At 27.7% G+C, this 18,681-nt stretch overlaps 1 protein-coding gene and 1 long non-coding RNA gene across 3 annotated transcripts in view; one reads left to right on the top strand and one right to left on the bottom strand.

Annotated features, from left to right (window-relative positions):
• The window catches only part of LOC136083673 (TNF receptor-associated factor 5-like), a 156,691-nt gene that overhangs the window by 92,101 nt on the left and 45,909 nt on the right, over positions 1-18,681 (top strand). The gene's annotated exons all lie outside the window — the stretch shown is intronic.
• On the bottom strand, positions 5,711-7,232 carry LOC136084219 (uncharacterized). The gene is made up of 3 exons (XR_010640402.1): positions 6,881-7,232; positions 6,707-6,775; positions 5,711-5,804 (listed from the first exon to the last, which is right to left on the bottom strand). It is a non-coding gene; the product is annotated as an uncharacterized LOC136084219 (long non-coding RNA).

Here is an 18,681-nt window from a genome sequence, read left to right as displayed (position 1 = left end):
ATGTATTATTATTATACTATAAATAAATATTTTTTTAATTCATTTTATAAAATGGAGACCAACAACTGATAATTAATGGAAATAAATACAAATTATAAAAATCATGTAAACTTCATTTATTTTTACTAAATACTGTATTAATGTTAGTCTACAAAGTTAAAATCAATTTAGAGCATTGTTATTAGTTCTTTTACAATTCGCACTTCCACTTCTGTCTCTCAAATTTATAAAATAGGTGGTCAAAGCTTGCTCAATAGGTAGGTTCTCAGCATAACAATGCTTTTTTCTTACACTTTCTAAAGAGAAATATGGCAAATTGATTACTTATTTTACCTAAATCGTAGGGTCATCTATGCATAATGATGTCAGATGATGACCCACTTTATTGAACAACTTCACCCTTTATCAAACTCAGTCAATTTTTTGCCATCTCCCATTGAAAATGATATCAGTTTTTGTTATCGTATTATGATGGCATATCTGAATTGTTAAAATAATATAAAAAATGCATATACCATCAATTTTTTTCTGGTTCAATTATACATTTATTCTCAACAGTACTACAAGTAAACAAAACAAACATAAATTGTTCTTTCAGATAAGCAAGCTAATTTCTGAATTTAAATTATTTTTCCTAGGATCCTCTACAGTTTTAAGCAACAAAAGCAAGAAGTTTTTAGACCACATTGTTGGTGTAAATACCTCTAAAACCTGCTCATAGCTAGCATAAATTGTTGTACTTTTTTTTAAAATAAAATATTTTACTTTTTTTTTTTAATTCAATTTTTTAATTGACATTATTTTGGTCTCAACATCCCCTCCCCATTGTCAATTATTGTTAAACTCACATTGCCCCTCTATCTACTGGCATCATTTATGGATGATCCCATAGCCTGAATTATATATATATATATATATATATATATATATATATATATATATATATATATATATTATTTTTACTTTATTTACAACACCATTTGATATACAACAAACCCTTACAAAGCTTACAATAATTCAGTTAAAATTCAATCTGAGTTATTGTAACGTAATAAATTTAACATCAATATAAAAGTAAAGCTGTCATCATTTAAAATATAAAGGGTGTTGTCAAAATATGTTGATAGTAAAATTAAGTTACTAATAAAATCACGTTCAACAATGATAAATATTCTTACTGTAATAAGAATTAGTACTAGTTAACAAATTTGAACAAATAAGTATAAAATAGTGAAAAAACAATGAACAAATAACTTGAACTTGAACTAAATCTTGAATTTGAATTAATTGGTTCTAATTTGTTCAAGCATAACCTTAAAAAATAAGTTTATATAATAAATTTTATGTATAACTAATTATACATATAGTTAACTATCAGGAGTTATATGTATAACTGCATGCATTTTAAAGCATTTTATTTAATTTATATATTACTTTTGATCATATTACTTTGAATACTGGACCCAGAGACTTTATTCCCAATTACACTGTGGTACTCCAGATTAAAAATTTAAAAGTTTCTGTAAATATCCTGTTTTTGTTCCTCGATGTACTTCGTAAGTCCCTTAAGTTTTATGAACCTTATTATATATAAAGTTTTAGAGCCTAATAAAAGCTACAGAAACCTCCCTATCTCAACCCTATTTTAATTTTTTTTTTAATAAAGAAAATTTGACTTTCAAACCTGCATTTCTTTGTGGGACACTGCAGTGTCCCATGCATGCAAGCTTGGTTTTTGACAACATTAGAACTTGCATCAGTCAATTGTTTGCAGATAATATACTCAAGAACTATATTCAAATATCATATGAACATGTTAGAGAATGTTCAAATGATATTTGAACATCACAAATTTAATAATATTGTTGTGATATGTTATATAAATAATTCCATAATAGATTATGATATGAAAATAAGATAGGATATGAAAGCAATGATCAAAGAATAATATTACTTATAGAAATTTAGATGTTTGTTTATTAGTTTCAGAATATTATATTATGTGTGACCGCGGCCTTCTATAATAACAGGCCTTGACATCGCGCAACAAAGTTGTTAAACTGAAGGCCAATTCCTAATACTGTGTTAACATTTTCATCTTTTAACATTAGACGAAAGTTTGTGTTTGTGCTTTTTTAACAAATCTTTAAAATGTGATTGGTTTATAAATTAGATAGCCCAACATCAAGACGATAACGTTGTAAGGTTCAAGGCGTTAACATTGTAAGGTAATAATATTGTCAAACTAACGATAAGTTTTTTTAATAATTAAAATGCCTTGAAAATGCCTTTAAAATGCTGTGTATCTCTTTGCAAGTCGAACTATCTCAACTACAACAAAAATATCAATTTATACAACTACAACTACAATATCAATTACAATTACAACAAAAATATCAATACTCAACTACAACAAAAATATCAATTTATAAATTCCCAAAGAATCTAGAGGAGAGAAAAAGATGTAGTGAAGCTATCCCAAGAACTGGTTTTATTGTTACCGACTATACAGCATTATGTCAACTGCATTGGCCAAATGAAGCACCTTTTGAAAGCAAATGTGGGAAGCAACGACCTTTAAACCCACCATCTGTTTTTAAAATATTCCACCTAGTTGTTTAGCCACACCAGCAAGTAAAGTTAGAAAAAATGTAACTTCAAGCGGTTTTCGAAGCATTTTACCAGATGAGTTAAATGATTTTCTAAAAGAGGATGAACTTATATTTGACAATATTCAATCTTTGTTAAGTGATAATAACGATGTTATTGTTTTCCAGCTTAATAAAAAAAGTTTGCACACACAATCAAAAATGTACAAACTTGGTGTTCCATTATTTATTTTAGTAATTTTCAATGATTATTTATTTGTAGCTAACCATAATGGCACAACTTGTAATATTTCATATTTAGCTGTAAACAAATTAAAGTTAATAAAAACAAAATCAGCTTTATTTGAAGTAGTTAGATTTTTAAAAAATAAAGAAAGTTCGCTTAAGTCAAATATTCTATTCGAACACCTTAATGCTATGAGAAAAGTTAATGTTGGTGAAGTTTTATATACTTCAGATATTATATGTAGAGCATATGAGTATTTTGCTATGCGACGAAGTTTATATGATTGTTTGTTTATTGACTACAAGTTGCCAAGTATAAGAACTTTAACCCTGTTGAGATATATTGATAAAACGTTTTTTTTGCTTGAATCAACTTTTGTTGGTGTTTTTTATTGTTGGTGATTTTTATTGTTACCATTTTCAGCAAAAAAATTTAAAAATTCAGTTATCATTCTTATATATAGATATATACTTTGTTATGGTTCTGCTTGTTATTGATACTATTTAATATTACATAAATATTCTTAATGAAATTTGAAATACGAAAAGCATGATTATCTTTTAACAATTTTTTGGTTTTCTTTTTATATTTCCGTTTTTTCTAGAGATTATTATTAGAAAACATAGACTGCCATTACACCCTACCTAATATAAAAATATATCAATATAAGTAAAAGTGAAAGTTTAATCGGCCTTCAGTTTTTACGGCATTTTGCGCGATGTCAAGGCCTGTTATTATAGAAGTCTACATCATTGAAAAAGTAGGTTTTTACATTTTTGTTTTTGTTTTTTTGTTTAACTACTTATCCTTATTGATCACTTTTTTTCAGGATTCTCCTTATGGGTTCAAGCTCATTACGCATAATATGTGTTCAATTACGCATAATACGTTAGTCATTGTAAGTAATAAATTATGAAATAATTATTTGTGAAATATTGTAGTCATTAATGACTTCAAACTGGCTAATAATTAAAATTGCTCGACTAATAAGGTTCCTTATTAAAATTGCTCTCTCTCTCTGTCTCTGTCTCTCTCTGTCTCTCTCTCTCTCTCTCTCTCTCTCTCTCTCTCTCTCTCTCTCTCTCTCTCTCTCTCTCTCTCTCTCTCTCTCTCTCTCTCTCTCTGTCTCTCTCTCTCTATATATATATATATATATATTTATATTTATATATATTTGTATTTTTATTTTTTTTTTCAGAAAATGTTTGAAGAAAGTTAGAAGATACTAAAAAACTTGGTATTATACAAGCCGAAGCGATTTAATTAATTCAATTGACAAAAAACGGCGTGTAAATCGCAAAAGAAAAAATAATATTTTTAATATTCGTTTTGGATGTATTGATTAATACCATTTATTTTTAAATAAATTCATTTTGCAACACGTTTTTTAATTTTATAAAATTTCGTCATAATAGTTTAAGGTAAATCCAACATAGGTTTTAGGTGGAAAACATCACATGTAAAAGATCAAAAATGCTACACGTTTTGAATACCAAATGGGATAAAAGTACCAAATACCAGATTAAGTTAAGCCTCTCTGAAAGCTTCGATGATTAATTTTAAATTACTATTTAAGTAATTTTTAAATTAAAAGAATTTTAAAAATTATCATAGAAGCATTCGGACTTTCATTTGTCTAGTATTGACTACCTTTATACCATTTGGATTAAAATATGTGGCATTTAAGATCTATAACATGTAGTATTTTCCACCTATATCCCATGTAGGATTTGCCACATAAAACCCATGTGGGATTTACCATATGAAACCCACATGGGACAAAATAATAATCCCCATATGGGTTACATATGGTAAAAACCCACGCGTATCCCATATGGGATTTACCATATGGAATCCATGTGGGATTTACCATATGAAACCCACATGGGACAAAATAATAATCCCCACATGGGTTACATGTGGAAAAAATCCACGCGTATCCCATGTGCGCTTTTTCACTGGGGCCGGCCAATATATTTGGAGAACGGTATGATATTTTTTAATGAAATTTTCATGAAGTGTTGTCCATATTATACTCTATGATATGAATGGAATGGATTTTATTTAAATTAAAAAAAAAAGTTTTGGGTCAATAAAATGATAAATAATTTGACCTTAAACTTCGGTCGTCCTGTTGTAGTGATGAGAAAAAGTTATGAAAAATCTGTTCCACTCATATCATAGACCTGCCTAATAACAACACTACCCAGTGAAAAAGCGCACATGGGATACGCGTGGATTTTTTCCATATGTAACCCATGTGGGGATTATTATTTTGTCCCATGTGGGTTTCATATGGTAAATCCCACATGGATTCCATATGGTAAATCCCATATGGGATACGCGTGGGTTTTTACCACATGTAACCCATATGGGGATTATCATTTTGTCCAATGTGGGTTACATATGGTAAATCCCACATGGGTTTTATGAGGTAAATCCTACATGGGATATAGGTGGAAAATACTACATGTTATAGATCTTAAATGCCACATATTTTAATCCAAATGGTATAAAAGTAGTCAATACTTGACAAATAAAAGTCCGAATGCTTCTATGATAATTTTTAAAGTTCTTTTAATTTAAAAATTACTTAAATGGTAATTTAAAATTAATCATCGAAGCTTTTAGAGAAGCTTAACTTAATCTGGTATTTGCTACTTTATCCCATTTGGTATTCAAAATGTGTAGCATTTTTGATTTTTTACATGTGATATTTTCCACCTATAACCTATGTGGGATTTACCTTAAACTATTATGGCGAAATTTTATAAAATTAAAAAACGTGTTGCAAAATGAATTTATTTTAAAATAAATGCTATTAATCAATACATCCAAAATGAATATTAAAAATTTTCTTTTTTCTTTTGCGATTTACGTGCCGTTTTTTGTCGATTGAATTAATAAAATCGCTTCGGCTTGCATAATACCAAGGTTTTTAGTATCTTCTAACTTTCTTCAAACATTTTCTAAAAAAAAAAATATAAATACAAATATATATAAATATAAATATATATATTAGGGTGCATACAACGCCCCATACATTCAAAAATTGATCTGTCCCTATTCTTAAAACTTTCTATTGGTTCTCACAAGACACCCTGTTAAATTTTTTCAAAATTGAATGAGATTTAGGGGGGCCACCTCAAGTCTGAAACTTGCAACAAGACCCTAAACAGAAGGAAAAAAAGTTTTTCAAAAGTATGTCATGTTGGGTTTCAAAAGAAGCGAAACTTTATAAAAATTTCAATAATAGTTATCATTTTTTTGTTAAAAATACCTTGAAAATTTTTTTTGACAAAAACATGAAAAAAAAGGTTTTTTTTAATTTTTTGTTAAAAAATAATAATTTTTATGCAATAAAACTTAGAATAATAATTCTTGTGTAAAATTTTGTTATTTTTGAAATTTTTATAAATTTTTGCTTCTTTTGAGACCCAACATGTCATACTTTTGAAAAACTTTTTTTCCTTCTGTTTAGGGTCTTGTTGCAAGTTTCAGACTTGAGGTGGCCCCCCTAAATCTCATTCAATTTTAAAAAAATTTAACAGGGTGTCTTGTGAGAACCAATAAAAAGTTTTAAGAATAGGGACAGATCAATTTTTGAATGTATGGGGCGTTGGATGCACCCTAATATATATATATATATATATATATATATATATATATATAGAGAGAGAGAGAGAGAGAGAGAGAGAGAGAGAGAGAGAGAGAGAGAGAGAGAGAGAGAGACAGAGAGAGACAGAGAGAGAGAAAGAGAGCAATTTTAATAAGGAACATTATTAGCCGAGCAATTTTAATTATTAGCCAGGTTGAAGTCATTAATGACTACAATGTTTCACAAATAATTATTTCCTAATTTATTACTTACAATGACTAACGTATTATGGGTAATTGAACACATATTATGCGTAATGAGCTTGAACCCATGAGGAGAATCCTGAAAAAAGTGATCAATTAGGATAGTTAAACAAAAGTTTAACTATCCTTATTGAAAATTAGTTAGTAGTTAAACAAAAAAACAAACAAAAATGTAAAAACCTACTTTTTCAATGATGTAGACGTTGGGTGCAATAGCCACTGGATGCAAAAGTATCTTTACATTTTCGTCACACACACGGCCTTCTATAATAACAGGCCTTGACATTGCGCAAAATGCCGTAAAAACTGAAGGCCGATTAAACTTTCACTTTTACTTATATTGATATATTTTAATATTAGGTAGGGTGTAATGGCAGTCTATGTTTTCTAATAATAATCTCTAGTAAAGACGGAAATATAAAAAGAAAACCAAAAAATTGTTAAAAGATAATCATATTTTTCGTTTTTCAAATTTCATTAAGAATATTTATGTAATATTAAATAGTATCAATAACAAGCAGAACCATAACAAAGTATATATCTATATATTAGAAAGATAACTGTATTTTTAATTTTTTTTGCTGAAAATGGTAACAATAAAAATCACCAACAATAAAAAACACAAACAAAAGTTGATTCAAGCAAAAAAAACGTTTTATCAATATATCTAAACAGGGTAAATATTTACAAATCCAAACATTGAGAGACATATAGGCTAATGAGAAAATAAAAAACATAACAAGTAAATAGCATTATAAACTACAAAACTAATTTTCACATAAATTATGATAGCTTTAGTATTTTGGGAGTGGTAATTAGTGAGTAATTCTTTAGCAGAATATTAGAATATACTCTGCATTGTTTTTTTGTGATTTTAAATTTATATTTAGCAGCAATGAACTGAAACTGAGTAACACAAAATGTTCTGCATAAAGGGTCAGTAGCACCTTGTAAAAAAAAAAGCAAAATATTGACCATTAGACAAGAGTATCAGAAGGAATTTTAAGTCCGCCTCTGTTTAGGCTATACAGATAACTTCCATATTTATAATAATAATTGGTAGTATCATCATAAATTTTTATTTCGCTTTTTTGCACATAGCCAGCTATGTAAACTATAGCCACTAATGTAGATTTATTAACTGAGCTTTCAAGATCATGTATATTATCCAGAAGTTCTTTTTCATCAGTAGAAATATCTCTAAAACATATGTCACAAGTATGACCATCGATACCATCAACAGGAATGTCAAGTTGTAATATTAATTTAGTATGTTGAATATTAATTTTTTCAATTACAGATTTAGCGTTTATAAAGTAAGTACCTCCAGATCCCTGTCGAAGCTTAGAAAAAGCTTTTTCAAGTGGATCTGTTGAAAACCAACCTAATAAGACATACTTTGCTCCATTACTCAACAAAGTTTCTACAAGATCAATAAAGCCATAACATGAATGGGCTATTGCATTGCTAGTGTCTAGCGTAAGCTGTTTTACACGCTTACCTGTAGGTTTCATAAAATTTGACAGTTCAGCAATATCTCGTAGCAGTTGTAACTGTTGATCAACAACTGAGTGGATTTCTCCGCATAATTCATTTCTAAACCGAATGCCAGCACCAGGTGCTTCGACATTACCAACATTCGAAAAAAAGTTATTTTTTCAATAAATACAGCAGTACCTTCAAATGCTTTATTTTCAATCTCTGGATGCATTCTTAATGCAGCTACTGTTTCTTCGCAAAAAACAGACAAACAAAACTTTACAGATTGTCTCTCTATTGGTTTTGGATAAACTGATTTAGCTGTAAGTTTAGAGAGTTTAAAAAGACTATTGCACTCAGTTTTATATAGAGTTTCTAAATCACTCCACTTAGCCAAAGCCAGTTTTTATTGTTCAAAAATTGAAGTTCGTCAGTCTTTTCTGTCAACCAATTGTTTCGTATAGATTTTAAGAGATGCACATAATCATACAAAAAATATATACCTGATGTTGTTAACCATGGTTTACTATCAACTGTTTTAAACATTCCAAAAAATCTTTGATTTACACGGTTACCATCAATAATTATTACCAATAATTACTGATGGTAACCGTGATAATTAATAATTGTCTTACTATTTTCAATATTATTTCAACAATTTGTTGACATTGAGCAAACTGAAATTCAGAGGGAAGATTTGCAACAGGTTGAGCTCTACATATAAATTCTGGACCTCCAAAAAGACATTTAATCATAAATGATAAAATTGTTTTAGCTAACTTTTCAGGGTAGTTTACTGCTTGACCAAACAAAGCACCTCTTTGGTAAAGTAATGAAGCTTTGACATAGACCTCATCAATTAGTAGTATGGAAGATCTTTTCAATGGATTTAAATTCATAAAAATAATATTTATGAAACTTAGGTCCTCCATTGAGCTTATTTTTGAAGTCAATCGTGTTAAAGTCCTTATACTTGGCAACTTGTAGTCAATACACAAACAATGATATTCAATCATATTTGCTGTGCAACTTCGTTGCATAGCTAAATACTCATATGCTCTACATATAATATCTGAAGTATATAAAACTTCACCAACATTAACTTTTCTCATAGCATAAAGGTGTTCGAATAGAATATTTGACTGAAGCAAACTTTCTTTATTTTTTAAAATCTAACTGCTTCAAATAAAGCTGATTTTGTTTTTTTTAACTTTAATTTGTTTACAGCTAAAGATGAAATATTACAAGTTGTGCCATTATGGTTAACTACAAATGAATAATCATTGAAAATTACTAAAATAAATAATGGAACACCAAGTTTGTACATTTTTGATTGTATGTGTAAACTTTTTTTTATTAAGCTGGAAAACAATAACATAGTTACTATCACTTAACAAAGATTGAATATTGTCAAATACAAGTTCATCCTCTTTTAGAAAATCATTTAACTCATCTGGTAAAATGCTTCGAAAACCGCTTGAAGTTACAGTTTTTCTAACTTTACTTGCTGGTGTGGCTAAACAACTAAGCGGAATATTTTTAAAAACAGATGGTGAGTTTAAAGGTCATTGCTTCCCATATTTGCTTTCAAAAGGTGCTTCATTTGGCCAATGAAGTTGACATACTGCTGTATAGTCTGTAACAATAAAACCAGTTCTTGGGATAGCTTCACTACATCTTTTTCTCTCCTCTAGATTCTTCGGGAATTTATAAATTGATATTTTTGTTGTAGTTGAGTATTGATATTTTTGTTGTAGTTGTAATTGATATTGTAGTTGTATAAATTGATATTTTTGTAGTAGTTAAGTGATAGTTCGACTTGCAAAGAGATACACAGCATTTTAAAGGCATTTTAATTATTAAAAAAACTTATTGTTAGTTTGACAATATTATTACCTTACAATGTAACGCCTTGAACCTTACAACGTTATCGTCGTGAAGTTGCGCTATCTAATTTATAAACCAATCAAATTTTAAAGATTTATTAAAAAAGCGTGAACATAAACTTTCGTCTAATGTTAAAAGATGAAAATATAAACACAGTATTAGGAATTGGCCTTCAGTTTAACAACTTTGTTGCACGATGTCAAGGCCTGTTATTATAGAAGGCTGTGGTCACACATAATATAATATTCTAAAACTAATAAACAAACATCTAAATTTCTATAAGTAAATTTATTCTTTGATCATTGCCTTCATATCCTATCTTATTTTCATATCATAATCTATTATGGTATTATTTATATAACTTATCACAACAATATTACTAAATTTGTGATGTTCAAATATCATATGACCATTTTCTAACATGTTCATATGATATTTGAATATAGTTCTTGAGTATATTATCTGCAAAAAATTGACTGATGCAAGTTCAAATGTTGTCAAAAACCAAGCATGCATGCATGGGACACTGCAGTGTCCCACAAAGAAATGCTGGTTTGAAAGTCAAATTTTCTTTATTAAAAAATCAAAATAGGGGGGAGATAGGGAGGTTTCTGTAACTTTTTTTAGGCTCCAAAACTTTTAACTTTATATATAATAAGGTTCATAAAACTTAAAGGACTTACGAAGTACATTGAGGAACAAAATTAGGATATTTACAGAAACTTTTCAATTTTTAATCTGGAGTACCACAGTGTAAATGGGAATAAAGTCTCTGGGTCCAGTATTCAAAGTAATATGATCTAAAGTAATATATAAATTGAATAAAATGCTTTAAAATGCATGCAGTTACATACATATAACTCCTGATAGTTGACTATATGTATAACTAGTTATACATAAAATTTATTATATAAACTTATTTTATAAGGTTATGCTTGAACAAATTAGTACCAATTAATTCAAATTCAAGATTTAGTTCAAGTTCAAGTTCTTATTTGTTCATTGTTTTTCACTATTTTATATTTATTTGTTCAAATTTGTTAACTAGTACTAATTCTTACTACAGTAAGAATATTTATCATTGTTGAACGTAATTTTATAAGTAACCTTATTTTACTTTCAAAATATTTTGACAACACCCTTTACATTTTAAATGATGACAGCTTTACTTTTCTATTGATGTTAAATTTATTACGTTTCAATAACTGAGATTGAATTTTAACTGAATTATTGTAAGCTTTGTAAGGGTTTGTTGTATATCAAATGGTGTTGTAAATAAAGTAAAAATAATATATATATATATATATATATATGTATATATATATATATATATATATATATATATATATATATATATATATATATATATATATATATATATATATATATATATATATATATATATATATATATATATATAATTCAGGCTATGGGATCATCCATAAATGATGCCAGTAGATAGAGGGGCAGTGTGAGTTTAACAATAATTGACAATGGGGAGGGGATGTTGAGACCAAAGTAATGTCAATTAAAAAATTGAATCAAAAAAAAAAGTAAAATATTTTATTTCAAAAAAAAAAATAAAACAATTTATGCTAGCTATGAGCAGGTTTTAGAGGTATTTACACCAACAATGTGGTCTAAAAACTTCTTGCTTTTGTTGCTTAAAACTGTAGAGGATCCTAGGAAAAACAATTTAAATTCAGAAATTAGCTTGCTTATCTGAAAGAAGAATTTATGTTTGTTTTTTTTACTTATAGTACTGTTGAAAATAAATGTATAATTGAACCAGAAAAAAATTGGTATATGCATTTTTTATATTACATTAACAACTCAGATATACCATCATAATATGATAACAAAAACTGACATCATTTTCGATAGGAGATAGCAAAAAATTGACTGAGTTTGAGAGTTGAGAAAGGGTGAAGGTGTTCAATAAACAGGTCATCATCTGACATCATTATGCATAGATGACCCTATGATTTAGGTAAAATAAGTAATCAATTTGCCATATTTCTCTTTAGAAACTGTAAGAAAAAAGCATTGTTATGCTGAAAACCTACCTATTGAGCAAGTTTTGACCACCTATTTTATAAATTTGAGAGACAATAAATTTGAGAAACAGTGCGAATCGCAAAAGAACTAATAACAATGCTCTAAATTGATTTTAACTTTGTAGACTAACATTAATATAGTATTTAGTTATAATAAAAGAAGTTTACATGATTTTTATAATTTGTATTTATTTCCATTAATTATCAGTTGTCAGTCTCTATTTTATAAAATGAATTAAAAAACTATTAATTTATAGTTTAATAATAATACATAAATACTAGTATTCTAATGCTATTATCATCACAATGTTAATGGTATTCGTTTTAAAGTGAAATTTTGTATAAATTTTATTGTTTTAATGATATATATATATATATATGTATATATATATATATATATATATAAATATATATATATATATATATATATATATATATATATATATATATATGTATATATATATATATATATATATATATATATATATATATATATATATATATATATATATATATATATATATATATAATTTTTACTTTATTTACAATACCATTTGATATACAACAACCCCCTACAAAGCTTACAATAAATCAGTTAAGATTCAATCTGAGTTATTGAAACGTAATAAATTTAACATCAATAGAAAAGTAAAGCTTTCATCATTTAAAATATAAAGGGTGTTGTCAAAATATGTTGAAAATGAAATGAAATTACTAATAAAATCACGTTCAACAATGATAAACATTCTTAATGTAGTAAAAAATAGTACTAACTGATAAATTTGAATAAATAAATATAAAATTAACAAAAACAATGAATAAATAAGAACTTTAACTTGAACTTGAACTAAATCCTGAATTTGAATTAATTGGTACTAATTTGTTCAAGCATAACCTTAAAAAATAAGTTTTTATAACAAATCATATGTATAACTAGTTATACATATAGTTAACTATCAGGAGTTATATGTATAACTATATGCATTTTAAAGCATATTATTTTATTTAAACATTACTTTAGATCATTTTACTTTGAAAACTGGACCCAGAGGCTTTATTCCCAATAATACTGTGGTACTCCAAATTAGAAATTGAAAAGTTTCTGTAAATATCCTGTTTTTGTTTCTCAATGTAGTTCGTAAGTCCCTTAAGTCTTAAGGACCTTATTATATCTAAAGTTAAAAGTTTTGGAGCTTAAAAAAAGTTACAGAAACCCATCTCTATCCTATTTTTTTCTTTTTTTTTTAAAGAAAATTGGGAATTCTTTGACTTTCAAACCTGCATTTCTTTGTGGGACACTGCAGTGTCCCATGCATGCAAGATTGGTTTTTGACAACATTTCAACTTGCATCAGTTTATTGTTTGCAAATAATTTACTCAAGATCTATATTCAAATGACTATTATATTATCCTAATAATACGTCTATTTGCACAAATCTTAATCTTATTTCTATAAAGAAAGATAAACATTATTCGTGGTACTTACATACTTGCTTGCCATTCTCTATATTATTATAAAATATTTTCACACAATATAAACGTAACGCAATGCAATGTCGATTAAAAAAAAAAGTTTTTTAAAGTTTTTTTTTTAATTTCCAGCTTTCAAATTAATTCCCATGCAAATCCCACAGGAAACCCACGTGGGATTTCCCATGTGTATAAATACCATATGGTTCCCACATGTAACCCATGTGGGATTACCCACATGGGTTTAAGGTGACAAATTTCCATACGGATACCACATGGGAAAATCCGTCCCACGTAAATCCCATTAATCCCACACGGAACCCACGCGGAACCCATGTGGGACGCGGTTTTATTTTTCACTGGGTATGGTTTAGTATGGCAAGGTGGAAATGACTCAATTTCTTTGTATTTTGGCCGGCCTAAAGTCATTTTTTGGTCATTTAAGGGGTATTTTGTGGTTACCATGGCAACAATATGGATTTTCAAAAAAAAAGTTAGTCCATTATTCTTTTTTTAATATAAGCATGTTACCAATAATCATTTTTTGTAAAAATGCTTAGATTTAAAATCAGAGGGGGGGGGGGTAATTAAAGTTTACATCTAAAATCATTTTTCTATAAGAAAGTTGTCTCTTTAATGTATACACTTAACCTATTACTAAATACATACGTGCAACAAATTTCTAACGGTGTTTTCATGTTTTTAGAAATCTTAAAAAGCTTTTCAGCAAATTCTCTAATAAAGTGAGAAATAAAATTCTCTTAAAAATTAAATATAATAAATTTAATAATTTTTTTTTAATAAATTCTAATGTTACGTGCATAACACATATAAAGATATTAAATACTATAACAAACGAAAGAGAGAGCTCTTTCGTTTGTTATAGAATTTAATATCTTTATATGTGTTATGAACATAACATCTATAGACCTTTAAATATGTTTTACTTTGTATTCTAGAAAATAGGAAAAGATATAAAAAAAATGATGTTTGAAAACGAAAGGATTTAAACCCATGGATTTAACACCCACTTCAGCCATTTGGCATGCTATAATATCAATGGGTAAGAGCACAAAGGTAATACGTCCAACATTTTATGGTTTTGAGTTATTGTGCGGATTTCATTGAAATAAAAGAATTGAGATGAAAATAAAATAGTTTAAATCAAGACATAATTAATTGAAGAATGCATTGAGTTAAAAATCATGACAATTTAAAAATATCTTGAATTTTTATAGATTATCAAACTTTCAAATTCAGATTTCTTAAAACAATGGTTTGTTGACGTATTCCCTTTGTGCTCTTGACCATCGATATCATCTTTTAACACTGTTTAATAAAGAAAAGACTTATTAAACTTTATAAAACGACATACAAATGCTTTATAAAAATGTATATAAATCAAAATTAAACAAATATTGCTGCAATAAAAATTTTCAAGTAAAAGTAAATCTGTAACATTTGATATAAATTTTAAATTTACATAATTTGAAGTTTACGTCAGAAATAAGCATAAACTTTCGTTCACACAGATAAAATACGAATAATGACGGTTTCAAATTGTGGTTTCAAATGCCGAATAGCTTTATAAAATTAAAGATATATTAATTTACGCATTTATTAACAAATTAACAAAACATAGCAATTTTTATTAGTTTTCAATTGTCTATATTGAACAAACACGTAATCTGATTAGTCTAAGAAAAGTAATCGAATTAAAAAAGGAAAAAATACACCACAGAGATTTAATTTATTTATACATAATAATAAAACAAAATATATAAAGAAAAGTAAATATTTACAAAAAAATTTAACTAAATTTGCATTATCAATTATAACCAATTATGCAGATTAACCAACGACAAAAAACTAATTATAGATGCAGCGTATTTTTTTTCCGATCACTCTCCTCATTCTTTAAAATTTTTCAATTTAAGCAATTTAAATACGCATTAAATTGCTAAAGCCAATTTTGTGTGTAGTTTAAATTGCACATTCTAACATCTCGTGCAACATCTGTCCGCTTTCTCTATGCTATCTTTCTAACTGGACTTCTTCTGACTTTCGCTCTAACTTTCTTCATTTTTCCTAAACTCACTTACTCTTGGTCAGCAAAGTGGGTGGTGATGCTCATTAGTGAGCTGAACTTGTCTTCGCTGGCCTGGGTATGTGGCCTCTATATGGCCATTAGCCGGAAGAGGATAAATCACAACATCCAAATGCTTAAGTTCAGCAAACTCTGATGGTGCTTCATCATCAAAAACCTTTGCACATCCTCATTCAATTGACCAATCAGTTACTTATCAACGTCCGAAATGTGTGTCGGCGCAACAGTGTTTGTTCATATTAAAAAAACTCTCGGAAATTGACAATAGGCCGGGTGAATAAAAATGAGCAACTGCTTTTGCTCAGTAATTGGTCACCTTTACGTAAATAAAATATCGGTTTTTCTCAAGTTTTCATTCACGTAAAGCTGAACAATTACTGAATAAATTGCTTAGCTTCACGTAAATAAAAATTTCAGTAAACCTGCTAAAGTTTTTATTCAGGTAAAGCTGACCAATTACTTAGTAAAAGCAATTGCTTATTTTTATTTACCCGGCCTAGTGATGATGAATCAGATTTAACAAAAATAAATGACGAAGTAGGTGTTGTTGAAGATAATCATTCTGATGACGACGAAAGTAATACTTTTATTTACAATTCAAAAAGTAGTAGCAATGATGACGTATTAATTCATGCGGTGGGAGTAATGATTCAACTGTTAAAACTCGTAGAAATTAATGTAAAATGAACTATTGTGTCAAAAGTTGAGGTAACTAGAAGATTTCAAACTCAGAATGTGTTTACTGCCAAAAGCGGAACAACTTCTTATTGTCGTAATATTTTGACACCTATTGATGCATTTAGACTAATTATGAATTATGAATGAAGGGTTTTCACTCTTTATCAAAAAATGTACTGTTTTATCTGCCAATTTATCAAATGAAAGATGGAATATAAGCAACATTGAACTTTCATAGGCTTAATATATCTTCGCGGATGCATGAACACAAGACACAAGAAACTTTCCAGGTAAGTTTCTATGGTCTGAAAAATATGTCAAAAATGCTTTTATAGAAACTATGCCGCGTTCTCGATTTGAAGACATCATGAAAAACATTAGATTTGATATACGTGCAGAACGTAGAGAGCTCCTCCAAAGTGATAAATTTGCGCTTACGTCATGGGTGCTGACAAAATTTGTAGAAAACAGTCAAAAATGCTATATATACCTGAGAAATCTTCAACACTTGATGAGCAGTTGTTCCCAACTAAAGCTCGGTGTCGCTTTACACAGTATATGCCTAATAAACCGAGCAAGTTTAAATTTTTTATAAGGTAGATCAATTGATTCAGTTTAAGGTTATTAGGTATAAATATTTATAGCCGCAACTCTGAATGTGTTTTTTATGTAGTTTTTCTGCTTTTCAGTAAATAATATCTAAATAATAAAAGTCATAAAATATCGTTTTATCATCATTAAAATTTTAGCTTCAGCAAAGTATCAAAGTCGTGTTTGGATCAATTTATCGACCTTGGGGCTTCTAGTGTTAAGTGCTTATGAGAAATGGGCCCTCTGTTTAATCTGCAATAAGCTGAAAAAGCATTGTTAGGTGTCTTAATTCAAAAAAAAAAAAAAATAAATAAGGACATAATAAAAGAAGTAAAAACATTAAAACACCTCAAACCAATTTACCTGTTGTTGATGCTTTTCTAGAGCATTGTTGAAAATAGTCAAAATCTGTAAGAAAAGACATTTATTACAAAGACAATTAGCTATTACACAAAATAAAAATAACATAGCAGCTATTGGTGCAAACTAATTTTGCAGTTTAATCAAAAAATAAAATTGATCTTACCTTGATTGCGACAAACTAATTTCTTTTTAAACTATTAGCTAATGATCAACATAGGAAACTTTAAACAATTAAAATATACTAAGTTAAAACCACATTTTAACAGTCGACAAAGTGAAAATATGATAGTTAGTAGAGCACCAAAGTATAACTAAATAATAAAGTAACAACTAAATTTTCAACGCGATGTGTATTATACCTAGTTCTCGCAGAGCCTGATTTCTTTCAATTTGATTACTATTTATTTCAGCTTGCATAGTCTCATCTCTTTCATTTCGACGACGATTTATCTCAGCTCGCCTAAATGGTTTCTTTCATTTTGAGAAAGTCTAATAATTTCACTTCATAAATTATCAGACACAATTAAGCATCAAAGGAGTGTGTAAAAACAATACTTAAAATAATAAAAGTTGAACTTTAATTTTTAAATTGAACTTTGGGTTTTTTTACTTAAACTTATCCAAAATACAGTAATTAAACTTATCCAAAATAAGCAAATAAAACAGAGCATAATACAGATATAGTATAATAATCTAATTCTGTTCTACCTCTACTATTAGTTATATTTAAATTAGATGTTTTAAAACAATTTAGCAATGTAAAGATAACATATTTCTATCAAAAACTTAAACTAAAGTCGTAAAAAATCTGGTATAATCTTTTTAACTGAGTGATGTTATATTTAGGGTAGTTCTTATTAATTATTGACAAAATATTACAAGTATTTCAATAAAAAGTAAAATGTAATTAAAAATATTATAAATTTTTTACAAATAAAAACTCATAAATAAAGCAAATCGAAAAAATTATAATGCCTCTCTGCTCAGCAAGTATTGCTAGCATTGAACGGTGAAATGTAATCATCCATCTTAAAATCACTTTCATTACTTTGAAATGTATTTAGTGCAAAAATTGCAATAAACAAGTAAACACAAAACTAATAATAGAAAACCTCTATAAACAATTATATATTTGCTTTAAGTGAAGAAACTTGGAAATATCGAAACTTTTTTGAACCATTTTATTTTTTTTATTTATTTAACATTCTAAAGAAAAAAGGTCAGTAAACTATATCTTTTCAACACTTCTTTTAAACGCATTCTTTCAAGAATATTTTTTCAACACATTTTATGATTACGCTAACTACAAACAGATTTAGTTTATGTGTTTTATCATGCCAGTGCGCTACTTTA

The sequence above is a fragment of the Hydra vulgaris genome, chromosome 08, assembly GCF_038396675.1.
Source record: "Hydra vulgaris chromosome 08, alternate assembly HydraT2T_AEP".
Lineage (NCBI taxonomy): Eukaryota > Metazoa > Cnidaria > Hydrozoa > Anthoathecata > Hydridae > Hydra > Hydra vulgaris.
The sequence above is the reverse complement of the archived record's forward strand: the minus strand, read 5'-3'. Positions and strand labels throughout refer to the sequence as shown.